The sequence below is a fragment of the Falco biarmicus genome, chromosome 10 (assembly GCF_023638135.1).
Source record: "Falco biarmicus isolate bFalBia1 chromosome 10, bFalBia1.pri, whole genome shotgun sequence".
Lineage (NCBI taxonomy): Eukaryota > Metazoa > Chordata > Aves > Falconiformes > Falconidae > Falco > Falco biarmicus.
Window position 1 is genome coordinate 17,828,800 of NC_079297.1, and position 12,386 is coordinate 17,841,185.

The following is a 12,386-nucleotide window of genomic DNA, read 5'->3' on the forward strand; positions in this document are numbered from 1 at the left end:
GGGGGGTGCTGGGCCGGGGCAGGGAGGGGGGGGGGGTGGGAAGCTGGGGGGCGCTGGGCTGGGAGCTCCGCCGTGGGAATGCGGAGAGGCAACCGGCAGCCAACGTGTACCGGGAGGTGGGATTTTGTATGATGACTATTCTCCCCCTCCCCAGAAATGACAGACCTGCCACCCCCGGCGCCACACGGAGCGGGCACCGTGCCCGTCTGCCCCCCGGGCTCTTTCCCGTCCCCACGGCGGGCTGCAGAGGGCCCCTCGCACCGGCGGCTTCGCAGAGCCTGGCCCCCCGCTGCGGCTTTGCGCTGGAATTTGGGCTTCGGGCGGCTTTCTGCGAATGTGGAGCTGGGCGTCGACTGATCCTGACCGGCCCTCGGTCCTGAACCGCGCCTCGTCCTGAGCATCACCTGGATGTCGGAGGTGAGGCTGCGGGTACCGGCTGCGGCGGGATGGGGGTTCGCTGCGTTACCGGGAGGTCAGAGTCTCAGTCCCCTTTTCTGCTGGCACCGACCTGGGAAGCGGTGACACCTGCCCCCTGCTCTCAGGCAGCCTGACAGGGTGCCCGAGAAGCGATGAAGAGGGTTGTTTTTATCAGGAGAGGTGGCGTCTTTTCTCGTGCATCCCCTTTCACCTGCGCTGCTCAGCAACATCCCCCGGGATGTTGAAGAAGAGGGTCCCGCTGAGCCAAACAGGGAATAAGCGCGATGCTGCCACGCCGGGGATGCGTCGCCCTGCCGAGCGCCTGCCTCCTGCCTCCCACCTCCCCCCTGCCTCCCACCTCCCGCAGCTGCTGGGGCTTCGGCTGGAGAGCAGCAGTCCCCGGCACAGCCTTGGGCTATACCCGCGTGGGGCACGGAGGATGGAGCGGAGCTGGGTGCTGGTGATGCTCCCGAAAGGAAAACTAGACTTCTGGGGGTAAAAAAATAGGGGGATGTTGGTATTGGTGGGCACAGGAAAAAAAAGAGGGAGCAGAGCATATGTGGTTTGGTGAAATGGCCACTGCATTCCCGTGGGGGTCTGCAGGAGGGGGGTAGTTGTTGCTCCCCAGCTTAACCAGCTCAAGCGCAGCCACCGGGCGATGCCTGGGTCCTCGTAACGGGACCTTTTAGGTATTTACTGTGGCATTTGGATTGTGCCAAGTTGTTGTGCACACGTTTGTTGTGCCAAGAGGGATTTTGTCGTTGTTGCGTTCTCCTGTGAAAAGTGACATTTCTGCTGGGGAATAGACATTTTCCGGGTGGATCCCAAGGGAGATCCACCCAATCAGATCCCAGGTGCATGTAAGCTGAAGTGCATCAGTGGAGGAGTGAGGTGTCCGGCAGAGCATCCCAAACAGCTGTACCAGCAGCCAGAGGGCACGGTACAGCGCATCCCAAGCGCCGGTGCTGGTGATGGAGCGAGGAACGTGCCCCCTCCCTCCCTCCAGCAGCTTTCACACAGCCTCCGGATTTACAGCTCAGCTGCAGAGCGCCCATGTGGTTTTACATGTCGTAATGTTGTAGCCATCACACCTGTGATCAAGTCTCATTTTTCAGGAATTAAACTTCACATCAGCGAAGGTTTCTGCTGGACTGAGGGAGGCCAGCACTGACCGCAAGGGAAACACTTTCCCAGGGAAAAAAACCTTTTATTTCCTCATAGTTCCAGGCATGCAAAGCAATAATGTTTGGTTAGAAAAGCTGCAAGTTTTAGGCTCCTATAACACAGAACTTTGTTTTCCAGCATGTGACGTTGTATGAGGTTAGCGTGTAATTCCCGTCAGCATTTCCTTTAATTTAAAACACTGAGGTTAGGAACTGGTGTGATCTGCCTGGTGCTCATGTGGTGGCTTTGGGGACGTTGCTTAGCGGCTCTGGCTGGATGCATGGGGGAAGGTCGAGGCACAGCAGAGGTTGGACATGTTTTTTATATAACCCTTAAACTTTAAGGATATGTTGGTTGCAGCAAAGGGGTGAATCCTGTTTGCTTGGGCGACAGAATATTAGTTCTTCATGAATAAGGGTGTAATGGGAGGTTTTCTCGGCCGCTTCCCACACTGGTCACCCAAACCCCAGTGTCACGGGGTTGTTTGTTGCTCCCCCCCAGCCCTTTGGCATCAGCCCCAGCCAACAGGGTCCTGAAGTGGCTTGTGGGGGTGAGCAGCACCGCCATGCTCAGGGGGGCCGAGGTGGCCCTGATGGCCACCCCGGCCGCCGGGTGGGGACCTGGAGCTGCGGGTTCCAGAGCGATCTGTGCTGCTGGCCCAGAGATGGACAATAGTAGTGATGATGATGATGATTATGATTAAAAAAAATATAATGAATACAGTAATAAATATAACAATAATAAATATAATAATGATATCATCTTCATCATCATAATCGCAACAACCACAATAATAATAGTAATAGTTATATAAAGCTGTGCTATAGCCATTTTCAGACCAGCTCCACTACCCTGACAGTCGCAGCAGCCCATGCTGTCTCTCCCCAGCCAGCCTTTTTTCAGGGCAATTCAGCAGGTTTGTTTTGTTTTTTTTAAGTTTTAAATTTTTTTTGCTTTATTTTCCTAAAAGCTCCTGAGGGGAAAGAAAAATTGGTCCCATGGTCCAAGTGGTGCTTGACCGGGGCACGTGGATGGTGGTTTTCAGCCACAGGACGTGTGTTGGGTCCAGAGGGAGTGGCATGGCTGGGTACCGGGTACCAGGTGAGGATGCAGGAAGATGGTGGGATGCTGCCAGCGGCGGCACTTGGGGGTTCGTGCCTCTGGGGGTTCAAGACGATGTGAGGGGGCTCAGCCTGCGCAGCCGGGGCTGGAATGGGATCTGCTCTTTCAGCCCCCTCCTCGCTGCGGGGGTCTTGACCTGCGTCCCAGCCCGGGGGGATGTAGCATCACTGGGTTTGCAGAAAAGAAAATTAAGAGGGAAAAAAGAAATCCCACACTGTGGGAAAATGGGGAATTGCTCCTTGACGGGACCATGGCGGTTCTGGCTCGGGTTCCTCTGGTTTCGGGTGGGCAGAGGAGGAGGGGGGACCTCCCAGCTCCGGGAGGCTCCGGGACAGGAAAGCTTTTCCCAGCAGGATTCCCAGGCTGGATTCAAACAGTTTGAAGTGTCACATAAATCAATCGAGGTTGAAACCTTTGGGTTTTGGTCAGCGTCTAATCTTTACAACATCCAAAATATATAACTAAGCTATTGAAATTAAGCTATTGATGCTTAATGAAGCTATTTGTAATTAAGCAAGCTATTAACAATTAATTAAGTAAACTATTTAAAAAGGAAAAAAAGAAAAAGAAAAGTCTTCCGCAGAGGAGGTTTCTTTTCCCGGTTTGGGGTCTGGGGGTGGCGAGCAGCTCCCGCTCACTGCTCCCTCCCCCAGCGCCAGCAAAGGGATGGGACATACCGGGCAGCTCAGGGTTAAATCAGAATGCTGTCCTGGGGGGAAAGGGGGCTGGGGGCTCTTGTGGGGCTTGTCCAACTTGGTGCCTCCTGTTTTATTCGAAAAAATTTTGGTTTTGTTATATATTTATGTATTTATGTATATTTTTATATGTTACACATATATAAAAATATGTATATAAAATGGATTTTTTAATATAGAGATAGATAAATCGTTGCGCAGATGAGCAACGGTTAGTCTGAAAATGGTTATGGTGTAACTCTATACAATATATATATTTTATTTTTTTTTGTTCTCTGGCCCAGCACTGCAGATCGGTTTGAAACTGCGGCTCCATCACCCTGCTGGGCAGCGAGGGGAGCCCGCGGGGCTGCTCTGAGCATCGCAGCTCTGTTCACCCACACAATTATTTATATATACAGACAAAAAAACATATATACTGGAAAATAAATATAAATATATAAACATAGAAATGTAAATATATAAAGATATAAATACACAAACACATTTTTTATACATAGATATAGATATAAAAAATCTGAGCGTGCTGGGGGAATGTTGACGTGGGAAGGCAGAGATCCTGCTGAGTGCTGCTGTTCGGGGCGGGGACCAGCCTGTCACACTGTTTGCTGGGGAATGTTTCCCTTTCCAGCGCTGGATTTGGGGCTGGCAGAACTGGGAGCGAGGGAGCTAGGACAGGAGGGCAAGGCAGCCCCAGCCCCCCGCAATCAGGCCTTAAAAAGTCTTGCTCTGAAATGAAATAATAAAAAAGAAGATCCCAGAGTCAGGGGGGTTCCTCCACCTTCAGCAAATCCGGCCCCTGAGTGCGCGCAGGGGCTGCAAGGGGAATGAGATGCGTGGCGCCAAGCTGAGCCTGAGGAGCAAAACAGGGACTGAAAAAAGGATGGACATGGAATCACAATGTTTTCCACTTGGAATAGCCCGTGAGGTGATAAACGGGACAATAAGGATAATAATTTCTTTAATTATTAGTATGAGAATGCAGATAATAATAATAATAATGATTATAACAACAATAACAACAGTAACGATAATGACCTCCAAGAATCTTTATTTTTAAGATATTTTAACTTTATTTTCTATTTTGTTTTACTTAATTTGTTTTGTTCTGTTTTGTTTGGGTTTTTTTAGGTTAAAATCATCAATGGACACGAAAGATGATTAATTTGTTTCCGAAGGGATCCGAGTGACAATTCAGGCCAAGTAACCTAGAGTCCCATACCACTCTCAATATATTCAAACTTTTTATTCCAGCATAGCCAGGGAGTTCTTTTTAAGAAAATAAAAAATGTAAGTAAAAGCATTAAAACCTCAGACTTTTTTTGGCAGGACTCCCCACTGATGTTGCCAAAAGCCTCGGGGCAACATGCAGCCATGGGAGCCCCTGGGCAGTGCTGCAGTGAGGTTTGAGGCGATGAAATCTGGGCTTCTGCTGCTTGCAAATCTTATTTGCAGGGAAAAAAAAGCTGGGATTGGGCATATGCTGAAGGGCTGAAGCCCCAGGATGGTGGTTGAACATGCTGGCTTTGAGCATCCTGCTGTGCGTGAGGCCAAAAAAAATTTAAATAGATTAGATGATAGATAGATAGATAGATAGATAGATAGATAGATTAGATAGATAAGGCTGGAAGTCCATTTGCTCAGCTGGCGAGTCTCGCTCTGGGTCCGGGCCGTGCCTGAGGTTCTGCTGGGGGATGGGGTGGGCTGGGCTCAGCCACATCTCCTGGGCAGGGGCACCAGGGCTGTAGCACTGGGGTTTGAACATGTTCTTCTAGTGTCTGGGTCGTTGGGTGGTTTGATTCATAAAAAACTCGCAGTGTTATTGCTCTTAATTGCAGCTGATGGGTGCGTGAGCCACAGAGCACAGAGCTGGCCAGGAGCTCGGGCTGAAACCTGAAATTGCTGGGACGTTGCTCCATCTTCTTAGGACATCCTGCGGTTTTTCTCCAAAGGTTGGTATTTTTGGGTTTGGGTTTGGTTTTTTTTCCCCACTCTTAAATTTCCTTAGAAAAGTTCCTGCAAAAGGGTTTGGTCAGAAATTATGCTGCTTCTCATGCCCCAGCATCACCCAGCTCCCAAATATTTCAGCTCCTTCCCTGCCTGAAGGCAGCCAGAAGAAACCAGGTACAAACCCCAGCCCTGGCTCCAGCCCTGGCCGAGCACCAGCCCTCGCAGCCTCTCCCGGAGCTCAGGGTCGCAGGAAAACCCCGTACGCCCAGGCAGCCCCTGCCACTGGCGGGACCTGGGGTTGTGGAGCAGCTGCTCCAAACGTTTCCTTGCCCAGGGATGGCAGGGGTGTCTCCACGGGTCTGGGGGTGCTGTGCTCCCCTCGGGGCTCTTCCCACCTCTGCTGGCTCAGCATCTCCGCTTTAAGGTGCTCTTCAGCTATATTGGCCACTTACACATTATATTGCTTTTCCCCCCCTTACGTTTGCTAATTGAGGGTCTCCTTAAGGAGGAAGAAGAACGATGTTCTCCCTTTCGGCGTCGCCAATGAGATACTAATCCACTTTTACATGTTTTGACATCCAGAGTCTATAGATGGGGTGTAGCTGCTTGACCTGGACCAGAGTCCACCCCCGAAGTGCCTGGTGCTGCTGAGATGACCCGCACCCCCAGCCGCAGCGTCAGACACACCGGTACAGTTTTCCTGTTAATTTAATAACCTGGTTGTGTCATTGTGTCTTTTTGGTGTTGTCCCCAAGAAAAGGGGATGCTGAAGGGGACCTGGTGCTGTAGCTCTGGCAGCAGCAAAACCCAGTCCCTTTCTCCTTCTCGGTTGTCCTCCCTGCCGGCAGATGGATGCAATGCACTGGTATTTTCATAAACATTATTTCAGAAACATTTTTCATAAACACAGAAAACAGGCACTGCCTGATGTATGAAAAGCCAGAGTCAACCCTGGCTGAGGTCAGACTTTGCAGATTCCCACTGCTGGCAGTAAGCTTTGGATCAAGGACAAGACAAATAGAAAAATGAATATGGGAGACAGTTAGGAAACCAATCAGAGAAGGAAAAAAAATAAACACCAAACACCAAACTGAACCGAGTCCCTTGGGCTGATGGCTACCTACAAACCCTGACCTGTGAACACACACGAACTAAATGCTTAAAAAAACACAACGTCAGATGGGAGGAGAGAGTTTCCTTAAATTAAAAACACATTTAGAAAAATGAATGTGTTGTAACATCTCATTTCCTCTCTGGTTTGATTTTAAACTGCTCCAGAGGGGATTTTTCATCCTGTGTATAATATATTACGTTATATTACATTACATTATATTATAAAAAGCCAGCCGGTGTCTGAGCACAACATGAAATAATAGGAAAAATACACCTGGTCTGGCAGGCGGAACTTCTCCTCGGTGTCTTCACAGGGTCTGGGATTGCAGAGCATCCCTGGCTGGCTTCTGGGGGTCCTGGGGCACATCCAGCTGCTTCCTCAAGCACCCTTTAACTGGAGTCATTTTTTCCTGGGTGGGTGGGGGGAAACCAAAACCAGAAGAATTTGCTGTAACCACTTTTTTGAGGGTCTCTCCTCTCCTCGAACTCTTGCTGGTCTAATTTTTGCCTTCCCTGGGCCATACCGATGCTCGGGCGTTCTCTTTCTGCGGTCCTCCCCACTAAGGACTGAGGCAGCTTGGGAGCACATGCCTCACCTCCCTGCCCGTGCTTTCTTTAGTGGTTTTCAAATTTATTTCAAAATACATGGTGCATTGCTTGCTGCCAGTCGTCTCACTAAGGGGCTTTCTCAGCCTGGCTGTAAAACAGCGCACAGAGGTTTGGTTTTTTTTTCCCCCCATCATTTACCCCCGAGAATTCAAGCCTTAGGCTCAGTTCGCATTCTGCTTCCCCAGCATAAATCTCTGCAATTAATTGGACTTTAGATTAGATTTACTGACCCAACAACGGTAGAAATGTTCTCCTTATTGTAAATCTTGATGAAAGTAATGACTTAAGAAATAATTAAACCTACCTACAAGGGAGCTGGGAAAGCAGCCGGTGGAACTGGGAGCAACGCCTTGAGCAAAGGGATGCTCAAACTCACCCCTGAGGTGTTGGGAAATAATTTTCTTTGAGTAACCAAATCTGTTAATATTTGGGTTTGAGTGAGTGGCCTGTCCCTCGCGTGCCTTTGAGGGTGACCTGGAGAAGACACCAGAGGGAGAAGAGAGCCCTGGCTTGGGCTCTCCTGGGAAGCCGGCAGGGATGTAGCTCTGGCCATCACTTCCCTCTGGGTAATTCAGCTGAAAAAAGATTTGCCCAGAGGGGACACAGGTTGGTGGCTCTGGGGCTGTCGAGTAGGTTGTAAAGAGGAAAATGTGCTCAGCATCACTCTGAGATGTTTAACAGGGGGGTTGAGGGGAGCTCACATCCCCTGCGCTCACACCGGCTGCTAAGCCCACGAGGATTTAAATTTGACGCCCCCAAGGTGGGGAGATGGCTGTACACTGCTGAGGCGTGAGGTTAGCCCTAAGACATGCCAGCAAAACGTGTGTGCCCGTCCTCCTGGAGGTGTTTGGCCTCCACAGGCTTTGCCAACAGCCCCAGAGGAGCTGCGGCGGCAGAAGGGGTGACCAAGCCCTGTTCTTGCAGCGCCTGCAGTCTTGTGTTGATTTTTGGTTTGTTGGTTGTTTTCTTTTCCCTCCCGTCTCCCCCACTGCATCCAGCTCTGTCACCCAGCCAGGATCCCAACTGAACTGTGTAACTGGGTAGATAATATCCCCCAAATCCTCCAGTCCCATCCTGCATGGATTTCCTGCTCCAGCAGCAACACAAACCGCAGCCAACGTTTAAGGAGCCCAGAGCACCAACAGCTCAGGTCAGCCCAAAGGATTTTCTGGAGCTTGTGCAAGGCACAGGGGCGTTTGCAGGGCAGGGACAGTTGCAGCGAGGACCTGCCCCTCCACGGTTGTTTTACCCTGATGTTCAGCCCAAGCTGAGCTTTAGCTCCCTTTGAAATTGGGCTTTTGCAACATTTAAATGCATAGATTAATGATCCTGCTTCAAGATGAGGTCCTGATAGCCAGCTTAAACTAATGTCCTATTAAACACAGCCTGTCTGTGCTATGAACTTGGTCTCCCTGCTCCGGTGGGAAAGGCAGCGCAGGGAGGGAAGCTGATGCCGAGGCAGCGCATCCCTCCAGAAGGCTGCTGCTGGCTGAGGTTTACCAGAAGGAGCACTTGGATGTTAAGAAGCCAACACGCTATTTCCAGGCAGCCTGGGTTCATGCAAAGTCAGCGCAGCAAGGGAAGCAAGCCGTCCGGTATCCTCCCACTGGACTCAAGCCACTTTGGCCTGACACATCCATTAAAAAAGCAATGTGGGATGTTTCTTCCATGCCGAAGGCGATGGGAGGCCCTTTCGCTGTTCCTAAGGCAGCCAAAATGTCACCCAAAGTGGATATACATAATGCAGAATTGTGGACACGGCCGACAAGCATCACAGAGGAACCCAGGGCAGCATCCCCACTTCGTTTTAAGCCCCAGCCTTCTTTCCCGAGCCTCCCCTGCGATGCCTTTGCCCTTGCCCCATCACCCCGCGAGTGCTTTGCCCGCATTGAGGGTGGTTTTAGTTCGGTTCTTCCTTCTGCTTCTGAGGTTTGTTTCCGCAGCTCTTGCTTGGTGCCAGCTGCTGGTGCGTGAAGCCCAAGTGCTGTCTCAAATCTGGCAGAGGGTTGTGCTGGGGACCTACAGGCTTGCTCAGGGCTCCTTGGAGGTGTCTTTTGGGGACCTTTGCGGTTTTCTGGAAGGTACGATGAGTTCAGTCCTTGGGAGGCTTCGTCAGCTGCTGTTGGCAAGAGCAGTGGGCTTCAAGTTGCTGAGAACAAGTGAGGGAAGAGCCTGTGACGGTTGCACACAGAAGATGAGCTCCTGAAGGCATTAAGTGGCAGGTACGGGCTAAGCAAAGGAAAGCAGTTCATCACACAGCAGATAATTGCATGGTGGAGCTCGTTACTCTCTTCAAATCTATCCAGACTCAATGTAAAGGAGCAGTAAGTGAGCCTGTAGCCCAGCTGGATGCTATGACTGTGCCTGTGCTGCATTCAGAGCCACCTGGGACTCTAAATCCGTGGGGTTAGCCCATTATAGACGCTTCCTGGAAAACTGGGGTGCAGAATGTTGCATTTTTCAAAGAGCAACTCGCCAGCAGCACAGCTGGTTGGAAGATGGGGAGACCAGGATTTCAGAGGTGCTGGTAAAGCTCCTGCCAGAGGGAAGCTCATGTGAGATCTGCCCTCCTCAAGAACTGGAGCAATGGGATGTTTCCGAGTCCAGGAATCGTTCCTGTGGGTTTCTGCTGCCATGCACTTAGCCTCACAAACAACCCAGGATGGGCTGGGGGGAGGCAAAAGCCAAAGACATCTCACTGACCAGCAGCTGAGGTCAGGGATCCACCATTGCCCTCCATCCCACTCATTCTAAGGATGTTCTCCCAGCATTAGTAACACAAATGCTGAATTCTGGTGGATAAAGCTGCAAACCTGCCCGAGCTCAGCACGGGGGGAGCCAGAACACCCCAGTCTGTGTGGCTGGAACTGTCATGGTGCAAAAGTGACACTGTACCGGGACGCGCTGGATCTGGGTGCTCATGCCTGGCAGGAGAAGGCAGAAACCTCTCAGCTCTCACCTGCTGGCAGAGGTACCAGGAGCAGCACAACCAGCAACAGCTGGGAGCTACAGCCTCCGTCTCGAGTCTCACCCTCATCTCTAGCAGGAATTCAAGTTTTTTTGTGTTGTGGTGGAAACAAGGCTTTGTCTGGGAGGAAAAGCAGGTCTCGGGAATTGCTGGAGATAGCTCATCCCTTGGATCCAGGCTTTTACACACCAGCTGGGTTCAGGCTCCGGCAATGGTGCTGGAAGTCCTGCAAGGGGCCGCGTGTCTCCTGCAAGGCTGGGCGCCACAGCCCTCTCCTCCAGCAGCCCTCGGCTTCCAAGGGAATCCATTTGCTTTTCTATCACTTAATAAACTGGTCCTGAAAGTCCTGCTCAAAGAAGATGCTGGCAGTGCACCCAGGGATGCCACGCATGGGCTGACAGCCTTTCTTTTCCTGTAATTAAAAGCTATTCAAGGGGTGTTTGCGTGCTGGTGGAGAGAGGAAGAGTGTCCTGCCAGCGAGAAGAAGGGGGCTGAAATGAGAAAGTCCCCTCTGGCATGTGTAACGGGGAAATAATCACCCGCTTTCCGTCAGGCCCCGCTTGGCCGGGGACCAGCTCCCCTCGGCCCTGGGAGGGAGAAGAGATTAATCCACCGTCACCGTGGATTAATGCTGACAGGAGGGCTGGCCCGTGACAAGATAGATGACAGGGTTACACGGCAATGCGTGAGAAGCCAGACCCTCTCAAGCCAGCACAGTTTTCCTTTCGTGACTGCCTTCCTCCTCAATCCCAGCCAGCTCCCACCTTGGGAAAGGCGCCTTTAACCCGTTCCTGCCCACCGATGGATCAGGAGAGCACACGAGGCTGGAGGAGATGTGGGAAACCTGGAACCAGGGTCAGAAGCAGAATAAAAATGCCCCAAACCAGCTTTGTTCTGGGGGCAGCTTCGTTTGCTCGTTAGCCTTGCCGAACACACAGCCTCCCTGGACCTACAGCGCCCTTCAGCACCTACAGCATCCATAATGCTTTCAGCCAAGCTCCGATAAATCCACACACGTGCATTCCTGGCAGCGGCATTGTGCTCGGGTTTACTGCAGCTGTAAATGCAAACTGCTCTCCTCCCGGCCTCGCTCAATGCATCCACTTGAAAGCCCCTGCACTCGAAGCCTTGGCCCCACCGCCCCCAGGGCGAGTGAGGGCTCACACCGGCAGCCTCAGCCTCCCCTTCCAGCCAAGCAAGTTGCCCGTGACCACCTTCTGCACCCTCTCACTTGCCCCCTCCCTGCTCTGTGCTCCACCTGCTCTGCTCTTCCCCTCTATTTCATACCTCAAATGCCTTAACAGGTTACTTAGGCAAGTCACGGAGCAAAGCATACATAAAGTTGACTTCCATTGTGCTTTCTGTCCCAAGGTTGGTTTAATCAATTATTATTTATTTCACTTTTCTGTCTGAGGCATAACACAGCTATGAGATGGAGGTGACGGTCTTAAGCTAGAGAAGGGATGGAGCTCATTAGCCCTGAGCAGCCAGGCTCAAGGACTCACTTTCATCCCAGTTTTTACCCTAGCAAAACCTCTCCCTGGGGGTGGTGGTGAACTCCACACAATTGTACTTTCTTCTTTCCCAGCAGATGTAGATGGTTTTAAAATATGTGATGGACCACCACTGATTAAAGGATCATATCTTGTCCCTATTTTGTATAAAAAAACCAAGTACAGTCTAGTTATCTTACAAACAAGCTCCTGCTAAAGGAAACTAAAACTCCTCAGGACAAATTCAAGCAGCAGTAGAATACAACTAGTTTAACCAAGTTAAACACCAACTTGCTGTCTTTTGCTGCACAGGAAGAATAAAAACATACCCTTTGTTTTCAGACTGGTGATGAAATCTTTGGCTTTGCTGTTAGCTTCCACTAAGACGTTCTGAATATCCTGGATGTGAGTTTAGGCTGCAGCGCTCCCCCCATTTTACTTCTTCACTTGTTTGTAGCCTCAAGGTTACAGTTATTAAAACCTCCTTTGTGCCTTGTATTTAATGATGGGACAAACAAATCCTGAGTGCTCCAAAGTTTGTTTAAAGCCCCAGATCATGGCGGGATTATGCAGATCTTTCCTGGAAGAGCTGCAGACCACTTGAGTGAGACAGTGACGAACAATGTAACTCCATGGCACAGAGAAACCAATTTATATTATGAAGTTTCTCCTGAAAATAGAGGCTGAAACGATCCAAAAGGGAAGCGATAGATCATACACGGTCGTTGTAGTCACAGCAGGAGTTGACAATTGCCGCTTTCAGTTTTTACCATCAGCAGCAAGGTCTGTGCCATGTCAAAAGCTGCATGTCAATAGCGCACACACATTGATCTTGCGAGGAAAGCTGCCACAGCC

At 50.7% G+C, this 12,386-nt stretch overlaps 1 long non-coding RNA gene across 3 annotated transcripts; it reads left to right on the forward strand.

The window, feature by feature from the left end:
• Positions 1-54: 54 nt before the first annotated feature.
• LOC130156354 (uncharacterized) lies at positions 55-11,872 on the forward strand. Of its 3 annotated transcripts, none has more exons than XR_008824387.1 (5): positions 55-417; positions 2,552-2,682; positions 4,530-5,350; positions 5,931-6,037; positions 8,069-11,872. It is a non-coding gene; the product is annotated as an uncharacterized LOC130156354 (long non-coding RNA). The 3 variants fall into 3 exon arrangements; XR_008824386.1 differs by having other exon boundaries at positions 4,530-4,688; positions 5,237-5,350; positions 5,931-11,872; XR_008824385.1 differs by having other exon boundaries at positions 5,931-11,872.
• The last annotated feature ends 514 nt before the right edge of the window (positions 11,873-12,386 follow it).